At 36.9% G+C, this 20,376-nt stretch overlaps 1 protein-coding gene and 1 pseudogene across 1 annotated transcript in view; one reads left to right on the forward strand and one right to left on the reverse strand.

Moving 5' to 3' along the window:
- ZNF804B (zinc finger protein 804B) overlaps positions 1 to 20,376 on the reverse strand; it is a 516,049-nt gene that overhangs the window by 158,409 nt on the left and 337,264 nt on the right. The window lies entirely within an intron of this gene.
- On the forward strand, positions 12,852 to 17,901 carry LOC106987573 (60 kDa heat shock protein, mitochondrial-like; annotated as a pseudogene).

The following is a 20,376-nucleotide window of genomic DNA, read 5'->3' on the forward strand; positions in this document are numbered from 1 at the left end:
GCCAACATCTGTTGTTACCTGAGTTGTTCATCTTAGCCATTCTGATCAGTGTGAGATAGTATCTCATTGTGGTTTCGATTTGTATTTCCCTGATGATGATTGATGTTAAGCATCTTTTCATGTGACTGTTAGCCATCTGGATATCTTCCTTTGAAAAGTGTCTATTCGTGTCTTTTGCCCATTTCTTCCCTGGATTATTGTTTTTTGGGTGTTGAGTGTGATAAGTTCTTTATAGATTTTGGTTACTGACCCTTTATCTTACATGTCATTTGCAAATATCCTCTCCTATTCCATATGTTGCCTTTTATTTTTGCAGATCATTTCCTCTGCTGTGCAGAAGCTTCTTATGTTGATGAGGTCCCAATAGTTCACTTTTGCTTTTGTTTCCTTTGCCTCTGGAGACATTCTAGTAAGAAGTCGCTGTGGCTGAGGCCAAAGAAGTTGTTGCTTGTTCGTTCCTCTAGGATTTTGATGGTTTCCTGTCTTACATTTAGGTCTTTCATCCATTTTGAATTTATGTTTGTGTATGGTGTAAGAAAGTGGTCCAGCTTCATTCTTCTGCATGTCACTGTCCAGTTTTCCCAACACCATTTGCTGAAGAGACTGTCATTTTCTCACTGGATATTCTTTCCTACTTTGTCAAAGATTAGTTGGTCATGCATTTATGGGCCCATTTCTGGGTTCTCTATTTTATTCCATTGAGTTATGTGTCTGTTTTTGTGCCAGTACCATACATCTGTTGATTACAACTTTGTAATATAGCTTGAAGTCCAGAATTGTGATGCCTCCAGCTTTGGTTTTTGTTTCCAACATTACTTTAGCTGTTCAGGGTCTTTTGTTGTTCCAGAAAAATTTTGTGATTGTTTGTTCGAGCTCTGCGAAGAATACTGGTGTAATTTTGATAGCGACTGCTTTGAATATGCAGATTGCTTTGGGTAGTATCAACATTTTAACAATATTTGTTCTTCCGTGAGCATGGAATGTTTTTTCCATTTCTTTGTGTCTTCTTCAATTTCTTTCATAAGCTTTCTATAGTTTTCAGCATACATATATTTTTACCTCTTTGGTTAGGTTTATTCCTAGTGGGTTTTTTTTTTTTTGGTGCAATTATAAATGGGATTGATTCCTTGATTTCTCTTTCTGCTGCTTCATTATTGGTGTATAGAAATTCAACTGATTTCTGTACTTTGATTTTATATCCTGCAAATTTGCTGAATTCAGCTATCAGTTCTAGCATTTTTTTGGTGGAGTCTTCGGGGTTTTCCACTTAGAGTATCATGTCACCTACAAACAGTGAAAGTTTGACTTCTGCCTTGAAGGTTTGGATGCCTTTTATTTCTTTGTGTTGTCTGATTGCTGAGGCTAGGACTTCCAACACTATGTTGAACAACAGTGATGAGAGTGGACATCTCTGTCGTGTTCCTAACCTTAGGGAGAAAGCTCTCAGTTTTCCCCATTGAGGATGATATTAGCAGTGGGTCATTCATATATGGCTTTCATGATGTTGAGGTATGTTCTTTCTATCCCTACTTTCCTGAGGGTTTTTATCAAGAAAGAATGCTGTATTTTCTTTCTTCTTTCTTTCTTCCTTCCTTCCTTCCTTCCTTCCTTCCTTAAGAGTTTTTTTCCCCATTCCCCCTGCCCCATACCCCAGTCTCTGATAACCATCATTGAATCTGGAGGACATTATACTAAATGAAATAAGCCAGACATAGATATGGAAGATATAGATATACATAAAGTCAAACTCATAATAATATAGCAGAATGGCAGTTGCCTAATAATAAAAATAGTTTATAATCTTCATTTAAAAAGAGATATGACATCTTAGTTTTTGTTGTTAAAATCTATGCATACACTCATTGATGATATCTAAAAGTCTTAAAGATTGAGGGATATGAGGAAAGTCCAGTCAGCATACATATGGCCAATGACCTAGAAGACTTCAGTTTACCTATTCTACAGCTGCTTGTCATCTGAACATGAGCAGGCAAAGTCTCAGAATATATGCAAAATGTCAATCAGCAGAAGTAGTAATTTAGACTACATTTTAGAACAAGAAAATACTTAGGCAAGTTTATTTAGTTGCTATCATTAACATCAAGAAAATAAGTAATTATATATTATATGTTTTATAAAGAATAACAGCTTTGCTGAAGAATGATAATATATTTATGAAAAAATTCAAGCCACAGAAAGAATCAAAGACTAAAATTTTAAATCACATAAAACTGGGAAATTAACTATCCTTTAAAATTGTGTGAACATTATTTTGAACACCTCTTTCTGCATGTGTAAAGATAGTATAGTCAATGTATTGAAAAATAGGATCATATTCATACACAATTTTTAAACAAAAACATTTTAATTTTATTTGGATTTAGCAGAAGAAAGTACACTAAAGCTGAAGAAATTGCTAAACTTCAGACAAGTTTTTTTTTTTTAATAAGACCTATGAGTTCTTAAAATATCTCTCTAGAGTAAGGATAAATTTTTTGAAAAGCAAATTGGTAGTTTGAAGAAAAATGTGCTATAGTTTGGATCAGCATTAGTTGACTCCTTGCTATGAAAGATAATTAGCTCTTTTACATTACTTAAAAATACCTGGCAAAATTCTAAACAAAACATGGCAAGCTAAATCCATATAAACATAGTGTAAATTATCTGTAAGTCAATATGAATAATATAAATAATAGTGCATATTGTCCAAGTTGGATGAATCCCAGGAACAGCAAGGTTTAACACTATACTTTTATTAGTGTAATTCATAGGTTAACAATTTAAAAAAACAGAAAACAGCAAAAAAATTATCAAAATTGACACACAAATTCCTGACACCTGTATGACAAACAAGCAAACAAACCAATAAACAAAACCACATCTGTGTCCTGTTGTGTGATCCTTACACAGTGTTCCTCCCTAAGGTTAAATATTCAACAGTAAAGATGGTCTATGAGTTGTGGGTTCTTCTACACCACCATCTCCCCCATATACCAGTGCCCAGGTTTATAGTTCCATTCATAGGCTCTTTAGACAGAGTTCCTGGCACTGTTTTCAGGTAAATTGCTTTCCACATAAGGTCAGAATAGGTTGACTTAGATGCTTATTCTCTATCAAGAATATCTTGTTCTATATTCCTGAATACTTAACAGTTTTACATTTAGTATAAGTTGATTTACCATCTTGTAGTCAGAAACTCATTATGAATGTTAAAAGTTAATAATAATCATGAAAAACACCTGTGGTCTCTCTACTCAATAAAACAATTATTTTCCATGAGTTCAGTTGTACGTTGGTGGTTAAATTTTTTCTTGAGAAGAGACCACAAGGACTTTTAATATTGACAACTGTATTTCTAGATTGGAGTATGTGTATTACAATCACATGGGAACAGATGGATTATGACACCAATGACAGAGCAGAATAAGTAAATAAATTAATTAATTTGATCAAGGAGTTTCTAATAAAATATAAGTAGTAAAATCCCTATGCAGCCTTTACTAGTAATGAGATTTCAGGGGTCAAAAAATACCACACTTTGTTTTCCCCCAATTCTCACCTGAACCTCAAATGTAGTATTCCAAATTTCAGATCTGGTGGTGTGTGGGAAGGGAGGGATTATTTTGAGTCTAGTACTTTTTAATTACTTTTAAAATGGATCAAAATAAACATGACTTTGTATCACAACCCAATAATTTGATTTTCTGATCTCTTTAATCTGAACTTTTTTTTTCTTTCTAGAATGTCTACTCCAGTGTACTTTATAGCTATTATACCAGTTCTGATGTACTAACTGCAATTGAATATTTAATAACCTGTCCTTCTTTCTTTAGACTGACACACCCTAAGCACAGATACTAATTTTTCAAGGGTTTAGGGTGTGCCATAGCTTCATAGGTAGAAACTCACCAAATAATATTTAAGGGTCTCAAAATATTCATACACCATCCAAAGAGAATACCATGTACCCTGGGAAAGATTAGCCCCTCAAAAAGCCTGAGCCTGGTGCTCCTTCCTGCTCCCTTCTCTGGAATACGGCTCTAGTTTGATCCCTTTCAAATGTACCCCTTTTGTCTGTTGGGGGAAACGCTTAATATCCCAATTCCATCTCTTGACAAGTTACCCATGACCAACTATAGAAATATAACTTAAATGAAAGGGACAGAGGCACCTGGGTGGCTCAGTCAGTTAAGCGTTGGACTTCAGCTCCCGTCATAATCTCCTGGTTCCCGAGTTCAAGCCCTACATCAGGCTCTGTGCTGACAGCTCAGGGCCTGGAACCTGCTTTGGATTCTGTGTCTCCTCTCTCTGCCCATCCCCCCCTCGAGTTTTGTCTGTCTCTCTCAAATATTAGTAAAAAACATTTAATTTTTTTAAAGAAATAAATGAAGGGGATATCAGAAGGATCTGTGACCTCTATAGTTCTTAAATCTTCCAGACACTCTTAAAACCCTCACACTTTGCAGGTAAAGTGACACGCAGAGAGCATTAAGTGACCTATGTAAGGGCAAAGATTTAACTAATGAAAAAATGGGACTGGAGGTCGGGCCAGCAGATTCCTAGCCCTGGGCTTCGTCAAACAAGACAATGTTTCCAAGTGTGTTCACTGGATCATCTTAATGAGAGCTAATGCATGTACTTATACATTTGTAAATTCTCAGCCCCACCACACAATCATAGAATCAGTTTTCCAGTGGGAGAGCCATCTATAATATTCAAAATATTTAACAATAATTATGGCACAGATATGGACTGTTCAAAATAGAATTAAATCTAGGTCCTAAAGGATACCAGCTGTCAACAATGGATGTTTGGTAGTGGTATTTACCAGATGAATATCAGGGCTGACTTGATATAATACTGAGAACCCTGTATAAGCCCCTCGCTCCTGCAGATTCGGTGCTCCAAAATGGGGATTTACTATTTGTCTCCTTGTGCCAGGACTGCATGAATTTTGGAAGTATGAACTCTCTGAGATTAAATACTTAAAATAAAAATAGATTTGAGGATTTTTCTCCCCACATGTTAAGTGATAAAACTTTTATCTCAAGTTTTAGATAATGACTATTTGACATTAAGATATGAAAAGTACTTTGGCATTTTTACAATAGAATAATTGAAAAGACATAAATTACTGTCTTTGAATACTTGTTCACTACATGTTATTTACCAAGAAGAAAAATAATAACTCCACTGTCACTATTCACTTATTATCAGTGCTGGCTAACTTAGGGTAACTGTAGGAAGTAAAAGTAACTATAATCACTATAACTATAATCAACGGAATGACAGATTTGTGACTTTCTTTATACAGTAGTATTTTTAAAAACTTAAATTCTTGGCCAAGGTTTTGTACCTTTATTTTGAATGGATTCCATTTGCAAAGGTAAGCCATGTAAGTTCAAGACTGACAGCTTAAATTTTGTTATTTGGGGTTTGTTTTCCTAGGAAACCCTTGGGAAATTGATTTGAAATACTGAATGGGAATTCGGTGAATAGACACTAAAAATTTACAACGGACAAATAAGATGTGACCCAGCCCAGAGAACAAAATGAAAGGTTCGTGCAGTAGGGTCAGTAGCTCTGACTTCAATTTCAGCTCAGAGGTAACCTTCTAATACCTTCTTCCATTGAGTGACAGGATAAGAAGCCAAAGGCAGAAAATCAGCCTAATTCTCCCAGGCAGCAAGTCAGAAATTTCCAAAGAAGCCCCGGGAGTGACTCAAAAAGAGCAACTAATTCTCATAGGCATCTGTCGACTTGATTGTTTATGGCTAGCTTGTTCCTTTTTTAAGGTAGTAAGAGAGAGAAACAGACTGAAACTCGAGATTTTTTTTTTTTAAACAGGGATATTCATCAGAGAATAGAAAAGATTGAAGAGAGTTCAAAAACGGGACAGTTCAACAAGTGTAGTCAATACAACATCATTTTATTAGATTCTTCTGGGTAGTGTCTATCTGATGATGGCCTGTGGTATGTGATTATTAAAAGTTCTATTCACAAGCCTCTTAAGTGCCTGCATTTCAACAGCAGCAATTTTCTTGGGTAAATCAGGTTCTTTTGATTTCTTTGGAGAAAATATTGATTTAATTTTCAAATCACTTTTTATTTTATTCAGCAGACTACTGATATTAATATTTTTTTTAATTTTTTTCAACGTTTATTTATTTTTGGGACAGAGAGAAACAGAGCATGAACGGGAGAGGGGCAGAGAGAGAGGGAGACACAGAATCGGAAACAGGCTCCAGGCTCTGAGCCATCAGCCCAGAGCCTGACGCGGGGCTGGAACCCACGGACCGCGAGATCGTGACCTGGCTGAAGTCGGACGCTTAACCGACTGCGCCATCCAGGCGCCCCGATATTAATATTTTTAAATAGATATTATTTTAGAATTGCTTCAGTAAGATAATCTACACTTTTTCTTTGTTTATGGTAGAGAAAGTTAAAAGTAAAATACAAATAAAATAAGAGATTGAAATTTCCAGGAGAATGAACAACTTGCCTATTTCTGTTCCCTTTTTCTGCTCATATACTCTTATTTGCTATTTGTATGTCAGAGGTATCTGGAAGCCACACTGTATTTAGTTATACCATACACACTGGAAACACTTTTACTAGCAAACGGTATGGATGAATAATATTCAATCAGAAACGATAGCTAACATTTGTTGGAAAAGTACTATGAGTGAGTTACACTATTAAACATTTCACAAGGAGTAACTTAACCAGTGATAACCGAAGATATAAATCTTGTATCCATGCAGCTGGGAAAATTAAAATTAAATGATTTGTCCAAGATTACAGGCATCAAAAATAGCAGAGTTAGACTAGGAATCTACGTTAGCTTGACTTCATAGCATATTCTCCATACTTTACATTTTCTGTTGCTATATGTAGGTAAATTATGTACTAATTACTAACTACTGTATTCAGGAACTTAAAAAGTAAAGGTATTTGATTCAACATGACTAAAATTTTGACATTTCCCCCCTTAGTATTAGGCCACTTTTTATGTCATCTGCTAGTACTTACTAATAGGAAAACAAATGCAGGCACAAGACTAGGGCTGGAATCCTTATCATCCTTTCACTGACAACAAAACCAATAGGAATCTGGGCTCTGGTCTCCAATATCTGGGTTAGAAATTCAAATGATGATTGATCAGTGGTTGGAAACATACATGTGGCATTCTTATAGTTTGATTTATTTTCAGGTCTGCTTGTAGAATCGCTTTGTGATCACATTTTTTTTCTATACTTTACACATTCATGTATAAACACTTTAATTATACTATTTATCTTCAACGCTTTTAACTTAAACAGTTCATTTTATCCTCTTTCAACTGAGCCCCAGTATACACGTCTGTCCCAATTATAGTTACCTTGACTATTCTGCTTCCCTTAGTTCCAGAAATGTGCAGAATTACTTCTCAAGTATTTCAAGGTGTACTATTTTGAAAACTATTTATATGGCAGACCTTAGGAAGAAAAACTGTCAATGTCTGAATGGCTTTACTTTATTTCTATAAGTCTATAGGACATCTATAGGAAACTACCTCAGCTTATCATTTACACCCATTGCTGCATTTTAAATGCATTGCAACTTACATGTCTCCTAATTTCATTACAAGCGTTCTTAGAAGTACTTGACTGGCAATTGCTATTGCCATGTTCATTATCCCTACATTTAGATTAATGTCACATCCTAATATGCTTATAAGTAATTCTGTAGTTTTATGGGTACATTATTGCATCCTACAAAATGGGCTTAAGCTATAAGATCTTTTTTCTGTCTCATTTCTGATAGATGTTCATTGATTTTCTTCATCATCTTTTGAGTATTTTTAAATTTACCAAAAAAGTGGATCCCATCAATATCTCTGACCACGTACTGATGTTTACAGATGTTCCATGGTAATAATGTTTCTAGGGGATGATATTTTAATGCTTCCCTGTTGGAGGATAATGAGTTTAAACATCATTTGGAAGCTCAATGATCTCTTTATTTGGAGACTGATTCAGAGTATGCTGAAGATCCTAGTTCATTTTGATTTTATGCGAAAAACTTTCTGGGAGTGGTAAATGCAGCGCGGAATTCAGGAGCTAAGTGGAAAATATGTCTAATTTTTGTGACTCTAAAGATGAAAGAACAGATTTTATTTTTTTAATTCCCCAACCTAAGCTTTACAGAACTAACTGAAAATTAAAAAAAAAAAAAAAAGGTTTTATCCTCTGGATTAGTGCACTGATCTCAAATCAATTATAATGAATGTCTCTGAACAACCTAGGGAAGGAAACACACTGTATTCATCAATTTGTTCACTAAAATGGAGCATAGGGTCTGGTCCACAGTATGAAATAAGTATACATTTGTGGAAAGAATCAAGTTGTTAAAATGATTACATGATTTTGTTCATGATTACAATTAGTTTATAGAGTGTAAACGACTCCTTAAATCAAAATCTGATGATTTTAAGAGCTGAATAATGCTATAATCAGAAAACCAAAGAACTGGTTGTCTTCTCCTACCTAACACAGTGCTGGACACACCATATATGTAAAGTAATATTTAACGTATGAATACATTAGTGAAGTCATCAAAACAAATATAACTTCAATGTTTAAACTATCACACTATTTGGTCACAGTATCACATGTTTAATGTTGAAATGATTGTCTTTTCAAGATATAACCATGGTTTCATTCCTGAATCCTCCCATGTGTTCATTTATTACATATGAATACTAGCTCTTTTTCTTTTCTTTAATTATCTGTAAAACATTGTTCTTTGGTGACATTTTTTGAAATATAAATATATAATCATGTAAAGCTCATTTGATTTTTTGAAGGTCTAATGCCATTTTAGATTTAGAATCTTCTTGAAAAATAAAACTTAAGGCTGCTATTTCTTTTTTATTGCAATAGAATAATAGCAAATACCTACTAGATATTATTCACTTTGATCTATCCATTATTTTAAAAGAAAAGAATGCATATTAGCCTGGATCCTAAAGCTTACCACTATTTTTATGACAATTTTTTCCTTAAAATAAAATGACATGCATTAATTATAGGATTCATGGAAAATAAAGAAAAGTATAAAGAGAATTTTAAGTTCATATGACATTTCTGAATGAAAGTTTTTGTGTTTTTCTAAGCTAATTCAAATATATTTTCCCTGTTATTGGGAGATTATACAGGTTTCATAAACCCTACTAAGACTTTAAAGAAATGAATATCTATACTTTTTTTTCCATTCACCAGGAGTAACTATAAATAGATACTCTTCATACAAGGATATGAGTTGAATAGAATGTGTTTATCTGACGTTATTAGAAAGAATATATCTACATGCTAGGACTTCTATACCAGAAATGATTTAAAGCAATTTATACCAGCTCATGTTGGAATAATGGGAAGAAAATGACATATACTCACTGTGTTGAAATTTGTAGGAAAATGTTCTTGCAGAACTCCCATAAAATGTTTAATTTCAAAAGCAAAGAAAAATTTCATTCTCATTAGGATAGCTATTATTCAAAAAGAAAAAAGAAAGAACAAAGAGAAGAAAGAAAGAAAGAAGAAAGAAAGAAAGAAAGAAAGAAAGAAAGAAAGAAAGAAAGAAAGAAAAAGACCAGAAACTAACAAGTGTTGGTGAGGATGTGGAGAAATTGGGGCCTTTGTACATTCCAAAAGCAAGTTCAAAGCTCATAAATTTTGAACTACTTTTCAAGGTTAAAAATAATTCTAAGACAAAAATGCACTTGATATTTCTCAGGTTTTTTTTTTTTACTGTGATATGATCAATAAAGAATAGTAAGCCAAATGAGAGCTTCATATTCTGTTCATTTATGCAGTTTCAATGTGTTTAGAACACATAAAAATGACTAATTTTGTCATCTCCCTTTTGGTAAACACATCTAAGCTAGTGAGAAGCACATTTATATTCCCTGTCAGACAAAAATATGTGGAAAGATGTCAAAAATAGACAGGACATACATGATACCTTTTCTCACAACTAAAATATATCTTAAAATATCAAGTTTGGTATCGAGAGTAAAATGACATGAGCTAATAAAAAACCTTCATCTTAATACCATCTCTCTGCATCATATGGAGTATATTTTTTATGGAATGTATAAGAAAGACGTAAGAATATCTACATATCTAATGACTTACAGAGTAAAAGAATTTATAACTAACAAAGACCTTTGTGATATGAGTTCTGTTAGGAAATAGCCAAAGGAGCTAAAACAAATGCTAATTAAAAGGTTTTAAAGTGAAAATGGGGAATGGGCTAGATGGGCAATGGGCATTAAGGAGGGCACTTGTTGGGATGGGCACTGGGTGTTATACATAAGTGATAAATCACTAAGTTCTATTCCTGAAATGATTATTGCACTACATGTTAACTAACTTGGATTTAAATTGAAAAATAAATTTAAAAAACTAAAGTAAAAATGTGGCAAATCAAATTAAACTATGATACAGACAGAAGAACTATCAAGAGGTGCTGAGGAGGAGTAGACTGCTCACTTAGAGACAGGTTGCACAGACACCTTTATGCAATATTTGGAAAATATCCAAGATCAGCAAATACCTCAGTTACTTTCTTGGCTTTTACATGGCTCCATACCTCACATCGATATGCACCAGAATGCCCAACTTTCACATATTTTTCAAGTCAGAAAAATGCGCCCTGGGGATTAACATGTATAGATTTCTATTGGAGGTCAGGCATAAAAAAGAATGGTGATGAATACTTGTAATTCGATCCTCATTTATTTTAGCAGCTTGTTAATTATCAAGCATAATCAGTGTTTCCTAATCACTCTGTAGCTGAAAACAAGGGTTCATGTTGGATGATTTAACAGACCGTAATGTAGGATTTATAATCCAAATATCCTTTTCCTACCTCTGAAATACATACCTAAAGAAATAAGGTTAGGAAAATGCAGCTGTTTAAAAATAACAAATCTTAACTATTGGCCAGAAATCTGTGTCCATAAAGGACATGCTCAGTAGTTACAAAACACATTTTTCCTTTGAAAGTGAACTACCAGGAGAATAGGATGTTTAGCAATCCATACAATTAAGAGCAATAAAAATGTGGGATATTACATCTTGGAGTAAAGATCAGACACACTGAGCTAAGTTGTTCTATGCAGCCTTGCGCAAAAAGATTGCTGAAGAAGACAGGCATTAGAATCTTCCAGAACTTTGCTCCAACTTGAGTGATTTCTGAATCCATACACCCGAGACAAGGCAGGGAGTTGGAGATAGGGAGGATTATGGGAAAAGTGTGCAGAGAAGCACTTAGGTCAGACTCTCTAGATGTGCAGTCGTGGTGGGTACTCTACTGAGCAGAATGCCTCCCAGACTTAGCGGGCTCTCTCGCAATTTCCTTTGAAGTCCTAAGAAAGTAATCGATCATTCTTGATTCATCATTTCTGGGTGCAGAGATCATGCTCTGGTGAGCAGGCCCATTTGTCATTAAGGTTGGCCTGAGACAGCGGAGGGCAGAAAAGGGCAGCTCGGTTCCCACTCTGTCACGCGTTTGCCTGGAAGCTGCAGCTTTCCTACATTTTCTCCTAAAACTGTCATCTTTCCCATCAAAAACTTTCACATAAACACGTGGTGTGTTACTGTAATGGATAGTCAATCAAATATATTCTGGTTCTAGTTGCATTTATTAAGTTCAAACAAGTCCACATAGGTACTGAAATATGTTAAAGGGTATTTTGTTTGCTTGTTTTCCAGGGGGATTTTATTTAGCTTCCCCCCCCCACCCGCCCCCCGCTCAGGTTGAGTGACTAATTTCATGAGAAAATAGGCCAATTCACTGAAACAATCCTTTCCATGAAAATGAGAAATCCATTTCCATATAATGGCAAGTCACATTAATTCCCTGTGACTTAGGTCCTTACACAAAAAATTGGGAGAAAATGATGCTTTTTGTATGTTTCTCAGAGGTACTCCAGGTAGTAATGAGATGGTGTCTTTAGAGTCTAGGAGTTCCCTGAGGAGATGTACAATACAACTCAAATTACCACTCCATTATGATTTATCTTTGCTTTATATAAGCTGTTTACTGTTAGCAGCATTTTCCATGTAGAAACCTTTTATATTGCCGAAGTGCATTAGCCATGATGTTTATTTCTACTCCTTGCTTGTAAAGGGTCGGAGGCTACAAAACAGAACTCTTAACTGCATTAGGCGTAACTATTGTCTTCCAGCACTAATTTGTCCTTCCTTAAATGACTTCTATACAGCAAGCAGCTTTGAAAATGTGAGCAAGAGCTCCCAAGGGACAAGTGAAATGCAACACAGTGGTACAGGAAAGCTAATTTCCAGTCGCACGAAGGCAATGTAAGATGGGCCCAGCTAACATTGTAAAACATACAGAGATAAACAGCACACTCTCTCCGCCATGCCTGGCCTTATGTGCAAGGAGCTGAGGTCCCTCTTGCACCCTCTCAGCAAGTCAGCCCTCCGGGAGCTACCATTCTCAGTCATTGGGGCCCCATCACCAAGACTCAAGCTTACTATCTCTCACTTTCAGGGCCCAGGATAGTCTCATCCATTTTTTTTTCCTCCTGCCGAGTGAATCTATAGCATTGGTTCTTCTCAGGTCTCAGGGCTGCCATCTTAGTTTATTCACCTCACCTCTCCTAGAGTATTCCGGCTGCCACCAGCTGCCACCAGCTACCACCAGGCTGTTTTTCCTGAACCTGAACCCATTTCTACTTTGAACTCATCTAGTAAACTTGTGTCCGACTTTTGCCTCAATCTCAGGACCCTCTATCATTTAAGTTAAAGCACTGTAATGGAGCAGTTTAAAACACTGGGGTGATGGCCAAAAGATTGCACTTCCAATTGCTGACTGTTCGTTACCAGCTGCAGGACTCTCCAGAAAATTGCTTCTTTAATTCTCAGCTCCTTCAGCTGAGAAGTAAGAGAAATAATCCTTCCCTCTCCCCCTCTCCAGGGGGTGGTTGTTAGGAATAAGAGACAATGTAGGCAAAGTGTTGAGCACAATGTCCATCATGCTATCTGTAATAAGTAGTAGTTGCTGTTGTTGCAAAATCTGGCTTCATTCCAGCCATGAAAATCACATCTTTTAAGAGTGGACAACAATAAGGGCCCCTGGGTGGCTCAGTAAGTTAAGCAGTTAAGCATCTGATTTTGGCTCAGATCATGATCACACTGGTCATGAGATTAAGCCCCATGTGGCGCTCTGTGCAACAGCAGGAAGCCTGCTTGGGATCTTGTCTCTCTGCCCCTCCTCCACTCATGCACTCTCTCTCAAAATAAATATTTTTTTTTAAAAGAGTATACAACAACACAATAATAGTGATAGTAGCTAACATTTGTTCAGTACTTCCTAGATATCAGGTCTTAGTGTAAGTGCTTGACATACGTCAACCCATTAATTCTCAAAATATTCCCTTAAAATAGATATGATGGTTGCCTTCATTTTACTAACAACAGAAGTGTGGCACAAAATGATCACATGATGCCTAGGTTACACCAGGAAGTGGTGGGGGGGGGGGGGTGGAGCTGGGACTCAAATCTAGTAAACCTGGATCCAGAGCCTGTGTTCCTGGCCTATGCCTCAATGGTTCCCCGATTCAATCTCTTTGCCATTCCCTCCCTGGAACCTGTGGGCTGCTATTTCTCTTTTTTGGAATTTCTTCCCTTTCAACTCTAGAGTTCCCTACCTTACGCATTATTCGAGTCCCACTTCAGGTCCCCCTTTTCCCAGAAAATGCTTCCAGTTCTCACTGCATTCATTCTTTTTCTGAACTCTAACAATCCTGTGTTACACAATGTGGCACTTAATTACACACTGCATATTATTTTAAAATTTTTCTCAGCCATGTTGTTTGCCCTTAGTAGCCTTCTAGGACCTTGAAAGCCACAACTCTATCTTTCCTATGCACAGCACAGTACTGAGTCATTGGGGTGGGTTCTCAATCAAGACATGGAGATTGTTATATATTGTAATCTTCTACATAATATTGCTTTGCCTGTATAATGCTGTTTCCTGCATTTTATATATGCTACCTCATTTGAATTGCAGGCAATTATTCACATACAAAAGTACTCAGTAAGTATTTGATAGGTCATGTTACCAGGCTTGAATGGAAAGCAAGCTTAGTATCTCTCTGGAACCCCTCTTCTAACCCAAACTCACACAATTCCTGAATCGTCCTCAGAAGAATGAGGAGCTGTGACAGATAAAAACAATCTTTCTAAAGTTTGAGAATACCAAGTTTGGGGATCCACAGAATCCTTAGATGGATCCATTTTTTTTATTTAAGGCATTTTGAGAACTTATAATTTTCTAAGAAGACAATTTCCTTAAGAGTCATACATAAGTAGAGCTCTTACCACCAGGCAATTTCCTCTGACATTTTCTTTAAAATTTCGATCTTTCCTCTTTCATTGGATGACTCCTCCTTGCAGCTTTTGGTGTTTTGCTAAGTGCTTCCTTCCCCCTCCTCTGTGATTATAGCCTCTAACATGGCCAGGCGGTTATGAAGTCCACTCTTTAATCAACGTTTGTCCATGTGAGGCATAATTGGTCTTTTCATCTTACTAGCGATGATGAGCTGCCTATCCAGGCTGGCAATATTTTATTACTTCTCAGTAATACCCCTCCAAAATGGAAATAATTTAATGTTTGGACTATTTTGGCAGCCTTTCTGATTCTCAAATAAATTGTGCTAAATATAAATCCATGTTTACTGAGAGACCTCCCACAGTGTTGAAGATATTTTGATTATCTTTGAAATTAGAACAAAGCCGACTTAGATATTGGGCTTTTAAAATGTAATTCCCTGGGGACGCCTGGGTGGCGCAGTCGGTTAAGCATCCAACTTCAGCCAGGTCACGATCTCGCGGTCCGTGAGTTCGAGCCCCGCGTCAGGCTCTGGTCTGATGGCTCAGAGCCTGGAGCCTGTTTCCGATTCTGTGTCTCCCTCTCTTTCTGCCCCTCCCCCGTTCATGCTCTCTCTCTGTCCCAAAAAAAATAAATAAACGTTGAAAAAAAAATTTTAAAAAAAATGTAATTCTCTGTACAAAGTGCAGCACAAAGTCAATTTCAGTTCTATGTTCCCTCCAATCAAACATCTTCACAGAGAGGTGAACTTGCCTTTATCCTTTCTAAGGAGGGCAGGTAGCATTCCAAAGCCATACCACTTCGGGCTTCCCCACCAGGTTCCTAACAGTCCAAAGGAGGGGAAAATTATAAAATGTTTTCTTATGCTTCGACTCAGATGACAAGTAGTTGCTAGAACAGTTCTTCAAACTATACAATATATCTGAGTTTTATACTTGGGCTCCTAAAAGGAATTCATAAAGCTTAATCCCTAAGTTCCTAAAATACAGGAAACTGGCACAACAAAATTTCTTTCATTTTGTCCTCTGGTAATAAAATACCCAATTTCCTGAAGGAAAAGACAAACATTTTTGAGCGCTACTGTGCCAAGCAGTTGGCTACACACTTTTCACAGATATTACCTAATTATACCTTAGATACTTTGAGGAAATTTTAAGCCTGTTTCATGGGTCAGTGAAATAGGTGACTATCTTTTCCTGTGACAAATTGTGAAGATCACAATTTTTAACATCAGTGTTTTTTAAGGGCCTTGAAAAACATACACATTCTAACTGTGACAATATTAGGGGTACTCAGTTATAGTTGTTGAACTAGGTCAGGGGAACCTAGAATAAATAAATAAAGAACAAAAAAACGAATAAATATTCCTTTTGGTTTTAGTTCTCTTTATTCATTTATTTTAAAATGTTTATTTATTTATTTTTGAGGAGAGGAGGGGCAGCGAGAGAAGGAGAGAGAGAATCCCAAGCAGACTCTGCACTGTCAGCACAGAGCCTGACCTGGCGCTTGAACCCATGAACTGTGAGATCATGACCTCAGCTGAAATCAAGAGTCAGATGTTTAACTGACTAAGCCACGCAGGTGCCCCTCCACTTCTGTCTTATTGAAAATATTCAGTGTTTAAAGTTTTTGGTGTTGCTGTTGTTGTTGTTTGGTTGGTTTTGTTTGTTTGTTTGTTTGTTTTTTCCCTCTCCCCAGCTTGGGCCAGTCCCAGTCTGGTAAAACTGTCAATGAAGATGCTGCTTCTCTGTTATTCATTTCACTTCTTTCCTTCCTCAAAGTGGTATTTTTGAAGAGAAGCTTCATGAAGAACAGCAAAGCCTTACATGGCTGGTGCAGTCATAAGCTGCATCAGAGTATTCTCCAGGGTAGGTGTGTAGTCTCTCTTTCCTTCTTGGATGTATTTGTGGTGTTTTCAGAGGTACTTTCTCTGGGTCATCTTCTATATTACAATTCCCTTGATAAGTCAATGCCTCCTCCAATAGGCTGCTTTACTCCACCTGGACTGCTGGTTCCTCTCCTGGGTCACTTGTGGTTGAGGTCATCCTCCAGGGACATGCCCCTTCAGAATGGCAGATGGGCCACAGCATCCTAACATGAATCGCTCAGGGGGCCCCCCAGAATAAAGGGCCCCTCTTTTCCAATGAGATGCAACTCCATTCTCTTTACTCTATAGGCAGGTATACCATTCCAGTTAATCTTTTGGCTTTTGACCTCTCGGTGAGAATCAGATACTAATTCCACTGGAACTGATTTCATAACATCTCAAGATATAACGTACCTAGTATGGTTTACTGAAGGCATGAAGTTTGATCGAGGTTATATTTCTCCATACTTTATTAATACATCAAAAGGTCAGAATGTGAATTCTAAGATGCATACATTTTATTGAGTGAAAGGAAAATTTCTAGTGTCCGGTCCTTTGCACCTTTTCTTGAAATTGCCAATGCTCACCATAAGCCCTTAGTCATAATTGCTGAAGATGCTGATGGAGAAGATCTGAGTATACTCATTCTGAAATTAGCTAAAAGTTGGTCTTCAGGTTATAGCAGTCAAAGTTCCAGGTTTTGGACACAAGAGAAAGAAACAGCTTAAAGACATGGCTATTGCTACTGGTGGCAGCGTTTGAAGAAGGACTGACTCTAAATCTTGAAGATGTTCAGCCTTACAACTTCAGAAAATTTGGAGAGGCCATCATGACCAAAGATGATGCCATGCTCTCAGAAGAAAAAGGTGACAGGTGTCCAGTTGAAAAATGTCATCAAGAAATATATTGAACAGCTAATATCACAATTAGTGAATACGACAAGGGAAAGTTGAATGAACATCTGGTAAAACTCTCAGATGGAACAGCTGTGCTGAAGGGTGGTGGGACAAGTGATGTTGAAGTGATTGAAAGGAAAGACAGAGGTAGAGATGCCCTCAATGCTATAGAAGCTGCTGTTGAAGAACGCATTGTTCTGGGAGGGGGGTGTGGCCTGCTTTGTGCATTCCAGCCTGATTCAATAACTCCAGCTAATGAAGGTCGAAAAGTTCGTACAGAAATTATTGAAAGAACACTCAGTATTCCTACAATGACCATTGCTAAGAATGCAGGTGTTGAAGGATCACTGATAACTGAGAAAATTATACAAAGTACCTCAGAGGTTGGTCATGACACTATGCTTGAAGATTTTTGGGATATGGTGGGAAAAGGAATCACTGACCCAACTAAGTTTGTAAGAACTGCTTTATTGGATCCTCCTGGAGTGGCCTTTCTGTCAACTACAGCAGAAGCTGTAGTCACTGGAATTCCTTAAGAGAAGGACCCTGGAATGGGCAGAGTGGGTGGCATGGGAGGTGACATGTTCTAATTCCTAGAATAGCGCTTTACTATTATAAATGCACAGTGAGAGGAAGGTCAAAGCAGTGCTCCTCAACAATAACTTCAGAGACATCAGCTGAAGGAAACGACTGAGGAAAAGGCTGACTGGTGGTTAAGAAAATCACAATACGGAGCCTGGGTGACTCAGTCAGTTGAGCATCAGACTCTTTGATTTCAGCACAGGTCAGGATCCCAGGGTCATGGGATCCTTCACTGAATGTGGAGGCTGCTTAAGATTTTCTCACATTTGCTCTCTAAAATAAAATTTTAAAAAGTCACTATAACCATCAGTTACTAGTTTCAACTGACAACATTTAATGGTATTACATGCCTACAGACAACTTATTTTGTGTCTTTAAATAAAAAGACATTTGTACATTCCTGTACTGAATGCAAGAGCCACGTACCAACGTACTACTTTCAACATAAATCACTGGGGCATTTTTACGACTATTCTGTTAAAATTGGGATTTTAGTGCTTGCCATCTCCAGATGAAAAGTTAAGAAGCAGCCTCTCTGTGGAAAGCAAGAATAATTGTGTGGAAAGTAGCTAAATATCCAATTATGTGACAACCTTCGTGTAACTAAAATTTGTTTAAATTTTAAAAAGAAGAAGAAGAAGGAGGAGGAGGAGAGGAGGACATGTCCTGGAGCCAGGTGACAGACCTGGGCTCAAATCCTGGCTCTGCCACCAACCTGCCAGATAATCAGGAGGAAGTTACTGAAATTCTCCATGCCTGCTACTGTAATCTGTGAATGGTGATACTAACTGGTGGTAGTGTTTAGCCTCATCAAATAATATGGGGGTATAATATATATCAATGTCTTAGCACAGTTCCTAGCTTATAACAAGCACTCAGAAAGTGTTAATTATCACATACAGAAGAGTCTGGCCTCTACTATATTAGTCTCCACATTGGAGACCTCAAATCCAACTAGAAAGAAAAGATATATGTTTGTGCTCTGTTTCTGAGAACATTCTGTTACATTAGTTTTCTTGAGTACAGCATATTTATTTCCATTCCCTTCCTGTTTCTCAAATGATTTGTGGTCATTTTTAATAAATGATAAATATGCAATAACAACGTTAAAATAAGGGTAAAGGCCCTAACGTCATGTAACTGAGGTAGATAATTATGTCCAATGTGCAAGCCAATGGAATTTTTAAAAATTGAGTATTAATTTTAACTCCAGACATAATGGAAGTCATAATGACCCAAGAAAATACGATGCTGTGTAGTTCTCATCCCACAAAGAGTTATCACTTTGCTGAGTTACTTGAACTTCAAGTTTTGAATATGTAAGACAGTGTCTCTAGAAAGCTTCAAGCATAAAGGAAGGAGCACTGAAGATTAAAAACCAAACAGCAAACAAACAAAACAGCTTTCCAAAGGTCTCTTTTGATAGTACTGTCTTCAATATACGTGGGGACTAATATTCAAATATTAACAAAAGCACGCATTCTCAAACTTCAGCATGTGTAAGAAACACCTAGAAATAGAGGCACCTGGGTGGCTCAGTTGGTTAAGTGTCTGACAGTGGATCAGGTCATGATCTCATGGTTTTTGAATTTAAGCCCACATCAGGATCTGTGTTGACGGCTCAGAGACTGGAGCCTGCCTCAGATTCTGTCTCTGTCTCTCTCTCTCTCTGCCCCTGCCTCATTCCTTTTCCCTCCCTCCCTACCCTCCGCCCCCTCAAAAATAAACATTTAAATAAAGCTAAAAAAAAGAAAGAAACACCTAGAGATTAAATGAAGATTCCTAAGCCTGCCCCTGGAAGAAATGGGGGTGCAGAGTGTCCAAGAATCAGCTACAGATGGGCACTACAGTAAAGTTTGCTACAAGGAGGGCTCGGACCTCGCTCACAAACAATTGGCCAAATGTGGGCACAGCTGCTCTCACTGGGCAGCAACCACTTAAGAACCACAGATAAGACACGATTATGAAGTTCTCATTTCTGTGCCTCAGACCCTCTTCGGAAGGCAACAATCTTACTCCTACTACTCCTAGCAAGAAAGTTAGTTTCAGAATTAATGGGTGCTTTTTAATGATGCATCAGATGCAAAGACGATTTAGTTATTTAGCAGAAAACACAGGTATTTTAGTATTTAGTAGAAAATAAAGATAGTGAAAAAGTATCTTTAATTACAAAATGTTAATAATCATTCGAAAAATATGAACAAAGTCTATGAAAATGGAGGGGGGCGTTAACATATTCTACACAAGGGAAAAGAAATGGCCAATAAATACATGAAAAGATGGTTGACCTCATTATTAATAACATAAATTCAGACTGAAATAAACAACAGTTTTTTATGTATCAGACTCGGAAAGGAGAAAAGATCTCTGTTAACACATTCATAATGATATACAGATGAGAAAAAGGGCATTTCCATACACTTAGGTTGCAGAGAAAATTGCTACATTTTCGCAAAGGAGATCTAGCAATATGTGTAAATTTTTATAAGTGCTAAATTTTGGCTAAAACAGTTACTCATCTTAGGGCTTGGCCCTGAAAAAAAATAGCTGTGTATATACATTTACAATAATGTATAAAAATGTTAGTTTGGCAACGTTCATCAAAGTACTCTTTAGGAAAAAAGAACT

Source organism: Acinonyx jubatus, chromosome A2 (genome assembly GCF_027475565.1).
Source record: "Acinonyx jubatus isolate Ajub_Pintada_27869175 chromosome A2, VMU_Ajub_asm_v1.0, whole genome shotgun sequence".
Lineage (NCBI taxonomy): Eukaryota > Metazoa > Chordata > Mammalia > Carnivora > Felidae > Acinonyx > Acinonyx jubatus.